This window comes from Nomascus leucogenys, chromosome X, assembly GCF_006542625.1.
Source record: "Nomascus leucogenys isolate Asia chromosome X, Asia_NLE_v1, whole genome shotgun sequence".
NCBI lineage: Eukaryota > Metazoa > Chordata > Mammalia > Primates > Hylobatidae > Nomascus > Nomascus leucogenys.
In genome coordinates this window covers 64707874-64715120 of record NC_044406.1, presented here as the reverse complement: position 1 = coordinate 64715120, position 7247 = coordinate 64707874, and the positions used below count along the sequence as shown (strand labels likewise).

The following is a 7247-nucleotide window of genomic DNA, read 5'->3' as shown; positions in this document are numbered from 1 at the left end:
TCAGCACTGCCCTAGTAGAGGCACTCTGTTGTAGCTCCATTTCTGTGGCAAGTTTCTGCCTGGGCACCCATGCTTTCTCATACAACCTTTGAAATTTTAGGTGGAAGTTGCCGAGCCTCCTTTACTCTTGCATTCTTTGTGCCCACAGGCTTAACACCACATGGAAGCTGCTGGTTTACAGCTTGTGCCCCCTGAAGCAGTGTCCTGGACCCCTTTGAGCAAAGGCTGGAGCCAGAGCAGCCAGGATATGAAAAGCAGTGTCCTGAGGCTGAGTAGGATAGCACAGCCCAGGGCTTGGCCCCTGAAACCATTATTTCCTGGTAGACCTTTGGGCTGTCCCAAAGACTTCTGAAATGCCTCCTAGTCTTTTTTTTTTCCTCATTGTCTTGGATATTAGCACTTGGCTCTCTTTTAGTAATGCTAATCTCTCTAGCAAGTGATTGCTCTACAGCCTGCTTGGATTCTTTCTTTACCACAGGGCTAAGATGCACATTTTCTGAACTTATGCTCTACTTTCCTTTTAAATATAAGTACCAACTTTGTCATTTATTTGCTCCTATATATGATAATATGCTGTTATAAGCAACCAGGCTACATCTTGAATGCTTTCCTGCTTAGAAATTGCTTGTACCAGGGCTGCATTGCAGCCGCCACTGCGCCGCTCGTCTCCTCACTCCCAACAATGGCAGCTCCGAGCCCGAGCAGCGGTGGCGGCTCCGGGGGCAGCAGCGGCAGCGGCACCCCAGGACCCGTAGGATCCCTGGAGCCAGGCCACCCAGCCATCAGCAGCATGCAGGGGAAACGCAAAGCACTGAAGCTGAATTTTGCAAATCCACCTTTCAAATCTACAGCAAGGTTTACTCTGAATCCCAATCCTACAGGAGTTCAAAACCCACACATAGAGAGACTGAGATCACACAGCATTGAGTCATCAGGAAAACTGAAGATCTCCCCTGAACAACACCGGGATTTCAGTCCTGCAGAGGACTTGAAAGACCTTGGAGAAATTGGATGAGGAGCTTATGGTTCTGTCAACAAAATGGTCCACAAACCAAGTGGGCAATAATGGCAGTTAAAAGAATTCGGTCAACAGTGAATGAAAAAGAACAAAAACAACCTCTTAAGGATTTGGATGAAGTAATGCGGAGTAGTGATTGCCCTTACATTGTTCAGTTTTATGGTGCAGTCTTCAGAGAGGGTGACTGTTGGACCTGTATGGAACTCATATCTATCTCGTTTGATAAGTTTTACAATTATGTGTATAGTGTATTAGATGATGTTATTCCAGAAGAAATTTTAGGCAAAATCACTTTAGCAGCTGTGAAAGCACTAAATCACTTAAAAGAAAACTTGAAAATTATTCACAGAGGTATCAAACCTTCCAATATTCTTCTGGACAGAAGTGAAAATATTAAATTCTGTGATTTTGGCATCAGTGGACAGCTTGTGGACTCTATTGCCAAGACAGAAGATGCTGGCTGTAGGCCATACATGGCACCCGAAAGAATAGACCCAAGTGCATCATGACAAGCATATGATGTCCGCTCTGATGTCTGGAGTTTGGGGATCACATTGTGCAAGTTGGCCACGGGCCAATTTCCTTATCCAAAGTGGAATAGTGTATTTGATCAACTAACACAAGTCGTGAAAGGAGATCCTCCCCAGCTGAGTAATTCTGAGGAAAGGGAATTCTCCCCAAGTTTCATCAACTTTGTCAACTTGTGCCTTACGAAGAATGAATCCAAAAGACCAAAGTATAAAGAGCTTCTGAAACATCTTTTTATTTTGATGTATGAAGAACGTACCATTGAGGTCGCATGCTATGTTTGTAAAATCCTGGATCAAATGCCAGCTACTCCCAGCTTTCCCATGTATGTTGATTGATATCGCTGCTACATCAGACTCTAGAAAAAAGGGCTGAGAGGAAGCAAAAGGTAAAGAATTTTCATCCCATATCACAGTGTTTTTATTGCTCGCCCAGACACCATGTGCAATGACATTGGTGTTCATTTCCATCATGTCTATATATTCCTATCACCTAGAAGGTGCATCCTGGTAATACCTGATTGATCACACAGTGTTAGTGCTGGTCAGAGAGACCTCATCCTGCTCTTTTGTGATGAACATATTCATGAAATGTAGAAGTCAGTACGATCAAGTTGTTGACTGTGATTAGATCACATCTTAAATTCATTTATAGACTCCAAACCTGGAGATGCAGCTACTGGAATGGTGTTTTATCAGACTTCCAAATCCTGGAAGGACACGGTGATGGATGTACTATGTCTGAACATAGAGACTCGGGCTTGAGTGAGAAGAGCTTGCACAGCCAACAAGACACATTGCCTTCTGGAGCTAGGAGACAAAGGAGGAATTTACTTTCTTCACCAAGTGCAGTAGATTTACTGATGTGATATTCTGTTGCTTTACAGTTACAGTTGATATTTGGGGATCGATGTGCTCAGCCAAATTTCCTGTTTGAAATATCACGTTAAATTAGAATGAATTTATCTTTACCAAAAACCATGTTGCATTCAAAGAGGTGAACACTAAAATATTGAGACAGGACCGGATGTGTTCTTTTCTCCTTTACCAGTCCTACTTTGCATTGGGAAGACTCAGGAGTCTGCCACTTGTCAAAGAAGGTGCTGATCCTAAGAATTTTTCATTCTCAGAATTTGGTGTGCTGCCAACTTGATGTTCCACCTGCCACAAACCACCAGGACTGAAAGAAGAAAACAGTACAGAAGGCAAAGTTTACAGATGTTTTTAATTCTACTATTTTATCTGGAACAGCTTGTAGCAGTTATATATTTCCCTTTGGTCCTAAGCCTGATACTTTAGCCATCATAACTCACTAACAGGGAGAAGTAGCTAGTAGCAATGTGCCTTAATTGATTAGATAAAGATTTCTAGTAGGCAGCAAAAGACCAAATCTCAGTTGTTTCCTTCTTGCTATCACTGGTCCAGGTCTTCAGTTTCCAAATCTCTTTCCCTTCCCCTGTGGTCTGTTGTCACTATGTGACTTTTGCTTAATCCAATATTTTGCCTTTTTTATATCAAAAAACCTTTATAATTACCAGGGATGTTCCTTACCAAGGATTTTTAGCCCCAAATCTCTCATATGCGCTAGTGTTTAAAAAGCTAAGAATAGTGGGGCCTAGCTGATGTGGTAGGTGATAAAGGAGCATCTTTTCTAGAGACACATTGGACCAGATGAGGATCTGAAATGGCAGCCTTTACATTCATCACCAGCTAGAACCTCTTGTAGTACACCACTATTTCTTGGCATTGGAAGTCTACTGGAAAAAATACAAAAAGCAAAACAAAACCCTCAGCACTGTTACAAGAGACCATTTAAGTATATTGTGCTTCTTAACTTACCCATTAGCCAGGTTCTCATTAGATTTTGCTCGGGCCTCCCTGGCACTGAACCTTAAGGCTTTGTATGACAGTGAAGCAGCACTGTGAATGGTTCAAGCACACTGGAATATAAAACAGCCATGGTCTGAGATGCAGGTGATGCCATTACAGAACCAAATCATGGCAGATATTGCTGTGTCTCCTCTTAGAGTGACAGTCATAAATACTATCAAACAATAAAGGGAGAATGGTGCTGTTTAAAATCACATCCGTGTAAATTGCAGAATTCAAAAGTGATTATCTCTTTGGTCTACTTGCCTTATTTCCTTATCTTCTCCCACATGGCATTTTAAACTTTAGACTTCCCACTGTTCTGAAAGGAGACATTGCTTTATGTCTCTCTTTGACCACAGCAAGCTGTCATCCTCCTTTGTTCCCGGGGACTCAAGAGGAATCTGTTTCTCTGCTGTCAACTTCCCATCTGGCTCAGCATAGGGTCACTTTTCCATTATGCAAATGGAGATAAAAGCAATTCTGACTGTCCAGGAGCGAATCTGACCATTCTATTGTGTGGATGACCACATAAAAAGGAAATTTTCATGTATTAATCATAGATTATTATAAACTATAAACTTTAGGGCAAGGAGTTTATTACAATGTATCTTTATTAAAACAAAAGGGTGAATAGTGTTCACAAACTGAAAATAGTGTAAGAATTGTACATTGTTAACTCTGGTTATTTTCCTCTTGTAGCAGAGAAAAATGTATAAAAATTATCAAAAAGGTAATGTGCAGGGATATCACCTTATTTGTCTGTAAAAAATGGAGCTCAGTAACATAACTGCTTCTTGGAGCTTTGGAATATTTTACCCTGTATTCTTGTTTGAATTTCTCCTCTATTTAAGTTGTATACATGGAATTGAAGTGTTTATGTAATAGTTCTGTCCTTTTGCCTGCAGGTCAGTTGTAATAAATCTAGGATGTGATGATGAAAATAAAAAAAGAAAGAAAGAAATTTCTTGCACCAGGTACCCTAGGTCGACAATCTTAAGTTCAAACTTCCACAGTTCCCCAGGGCATGAACACAATGCATCTGAGTTCTTTGCTAGCATGTAACAAGGGTTACTTTTACTCTAGTTTCCAATAACTTTCTCATTTCCATCTGAGACCTCTTCAGCCTGTACTTTACTGTCCATATCTCTAAAGGCATTTTGGTCACAACCATTTAACCAGTCTCTAAGAAATTCCAAACTTTGCTTCATTTTCCTGTCTTCTTCTGAACCCTCCAAACTCTTCCAACCTCTGCCCATTACCCAGTTCCAAAGTCGTTTCCACATTTCCAGGCATCTTTATAGTAAAACCCCACTCCTGGTAACAATTTTGTGTGTTTATGTGTTTGTTTTGCTCTAAAGGAATTCCTGAGACCGGGTAATTTATAAAGAAAAGAGATTTAATTGGCTCTTGGTTGCACAGAGCTGTACAGGAAGTGTGGTGCCAGCATCCTTTTGGCTTTGGGTGAGGCCTCAGGGAGCCTTTACTTATGGTGGGAGGTAAAGTAGAAACAGCATGTCACATAGTGACAGTGGGAGCAAGAGACAGATGTAGGAGGTGCCACACACTTTTAAACAGTCGTATCTCACATGAACTCACAGCAAGAACTCACTCATTTTTGTGAGAACAGCACCCAAACATTCATAAGGAATCTGCCCCCATGACCCTAACACCTCCCACCAGGCCCCACTTCTAACATTGGAGATTACATTTCAACATGAGAAATTGAGGGGACAAATATCCAAACCATCTCGCATTTAAAAAAATAGACAGAATTCTATGATAAATCACAGTGTATTCATTATCAAGTTCAAGAATCACTCAGCAAAAACAACATAATCAATATTTACTTTTATCAGTACACCCATTCACTTTTCTTTTTCTTATATTTATTTTGAAGAAAATTCTACACACCACATTTCATTCATAAGTATTCAATACATTAAAAAATAGAGCTCCCAATGGTATTATTTTAACAAAACCACAATACCACAATCATACCCAACATACTAATTATATTCTCAACATCCAGTGTTCAGATTTCCAATTAGCTCATAAATGACAGAAATAATTTTTTCCATTTTATTGGACTTTGGATACAAATAAAGGTCACCACTAAGGTTCCTTGATATGTTTTTAGTGTTTTTATTTAAATTACAATATTTCTTATTAAATAAATGATAAATATTTGTTGGTAGTTTATTTATTCATTTTTTCTCTTTACATATGGTAAACATACTTTTTGGTGTATAATTCTATGAGTGTTGACAAATGCAAACAGGTGTAATCACAACCACAATCAAAATATGAAATAATTCCACCATCCCCCAAAAGTTCATTGTCCTGTATCCTTGTAGTCCAATCCTTCCTGAACCCTCATCCACTGGCATCCACTTATAATTTTTCCTTTTCCATAATGGCATTTCTATCATTCGAATGTTTGTGTCCCCACCAAAATTTATGTTGAAACATAATCTCCAATGAAACAGTATTAAGAGGTGATGCCTGTAGGAAGTGATTAGGCCATGATGGCTCTGCTTTCGTGGGTTGGATTAGTGCCTTATGAAAACGCTGTGGGCAACTAAGTAGGCCTTTTATTCCCCTTCTGCTATGTGAGTACACGACATTCATCCCCTCTGGGGGATTCAACAATGAGATGTCATCTTGGACCTAGAGAGTAGCCTTCACCAGGCACTGAATCTGCTGGTGCCTTGATCTTGGATACCCAGCCTCCAGATTTGTAAGAAATACACTTCTATTATTAATAAATTACTCAGTCTGTGGTATTTTATTATAGCAGCCTGAACTGACTGAGCCAGAAATGGGTACTAATAACTCATGTATTTCTGTAACAAATATCTGAATATGTGGAAGTGGCTTTAGAACTGGTTAATGGTTAGAGGCTGGAGGAATTTAAAGGTAATGCTAGAAAAAGCCTGGATTGATGTCAATGGAGGATTAAGGGTGATTCTGTTGAAGGCTCGAAATAGGATAGTGGTAGACAGAGCCTGAATCTTCTTAGAGATTATCTAAGTGGTTGTGATAAGAATGTTAGCAGAAATATGGAAAGTAAAGGTCTTAGACAGAAAATAGGAATATCTTATTGGAAAATGTTGAACATTTTATTGGAAAAAGACCACCTTTATGACAAAGTGGCAAATAACTTGTCTGAATTGTTTCCATATCTTAGCACTTTGTGGAAAGCAGAGTTTAAGAGTGATAAACTAGGATATTTGGTGGAAGAAATCTCCAAGCAAATTCTTTGAGGTGTGGCATGGCTTCTTTTGACTGCTTATAGTAGAATGTGAGAAAAGAGAAATTAAAAATGAAATTGGCTGAGCAAGATGTCTTATGCTTGTAATCCCAGTGTTTTTTGAGGCCAAGCCAGAAGAAACACTTGAGGCCAGATGTTCAAGACCAGCCTGGGCAACATGGTGAGACCCCATCTCTACAATTTTTTTAAAATTAGCCAGTCATGGTGGTATGTGGCTGTAGTCCTAGCCATGCAGGAGCATTAGGCAGAAGGATCATTTTAGTCTAGGAGTTCAAAGCTGCAGCAAGCTATAATCATGCCACTGAATTCCACCCTGGGTGACAGAGTAAGACCCTGTCTTAATAAATGAATGAATGAGACCAGGCAAGGTGGCTCATGCCTATAATCCCAGCACTTTGGGAGGCCAAGTTGGGTGGATCACCTGAGGTCAGGAGTTTAAGACCAGCCTGGCCAATATGGTGAAACCCTGTCTCTACTAAAAATGCAAAAATTAACTGGGTGTGGTGGCATGCGCCTGTAGTCCCAGCTACTCAGGGAAGCTGAGGCAGGAGAATTGCTT

At 40.1% G+C, this 7247-nt stretch overlaps 1 pseudogene; it reads left to right on the top strand.

Moving 5' to 3' along the window:
• Positions 1-682: 682 nt before the first annotated feature.
• On the top strand, positions 683-2017 carry LOC100607363 (annotated as a pseudogene).
• Positions 2018-7247: the final 5230 nt, after the last annotated feature.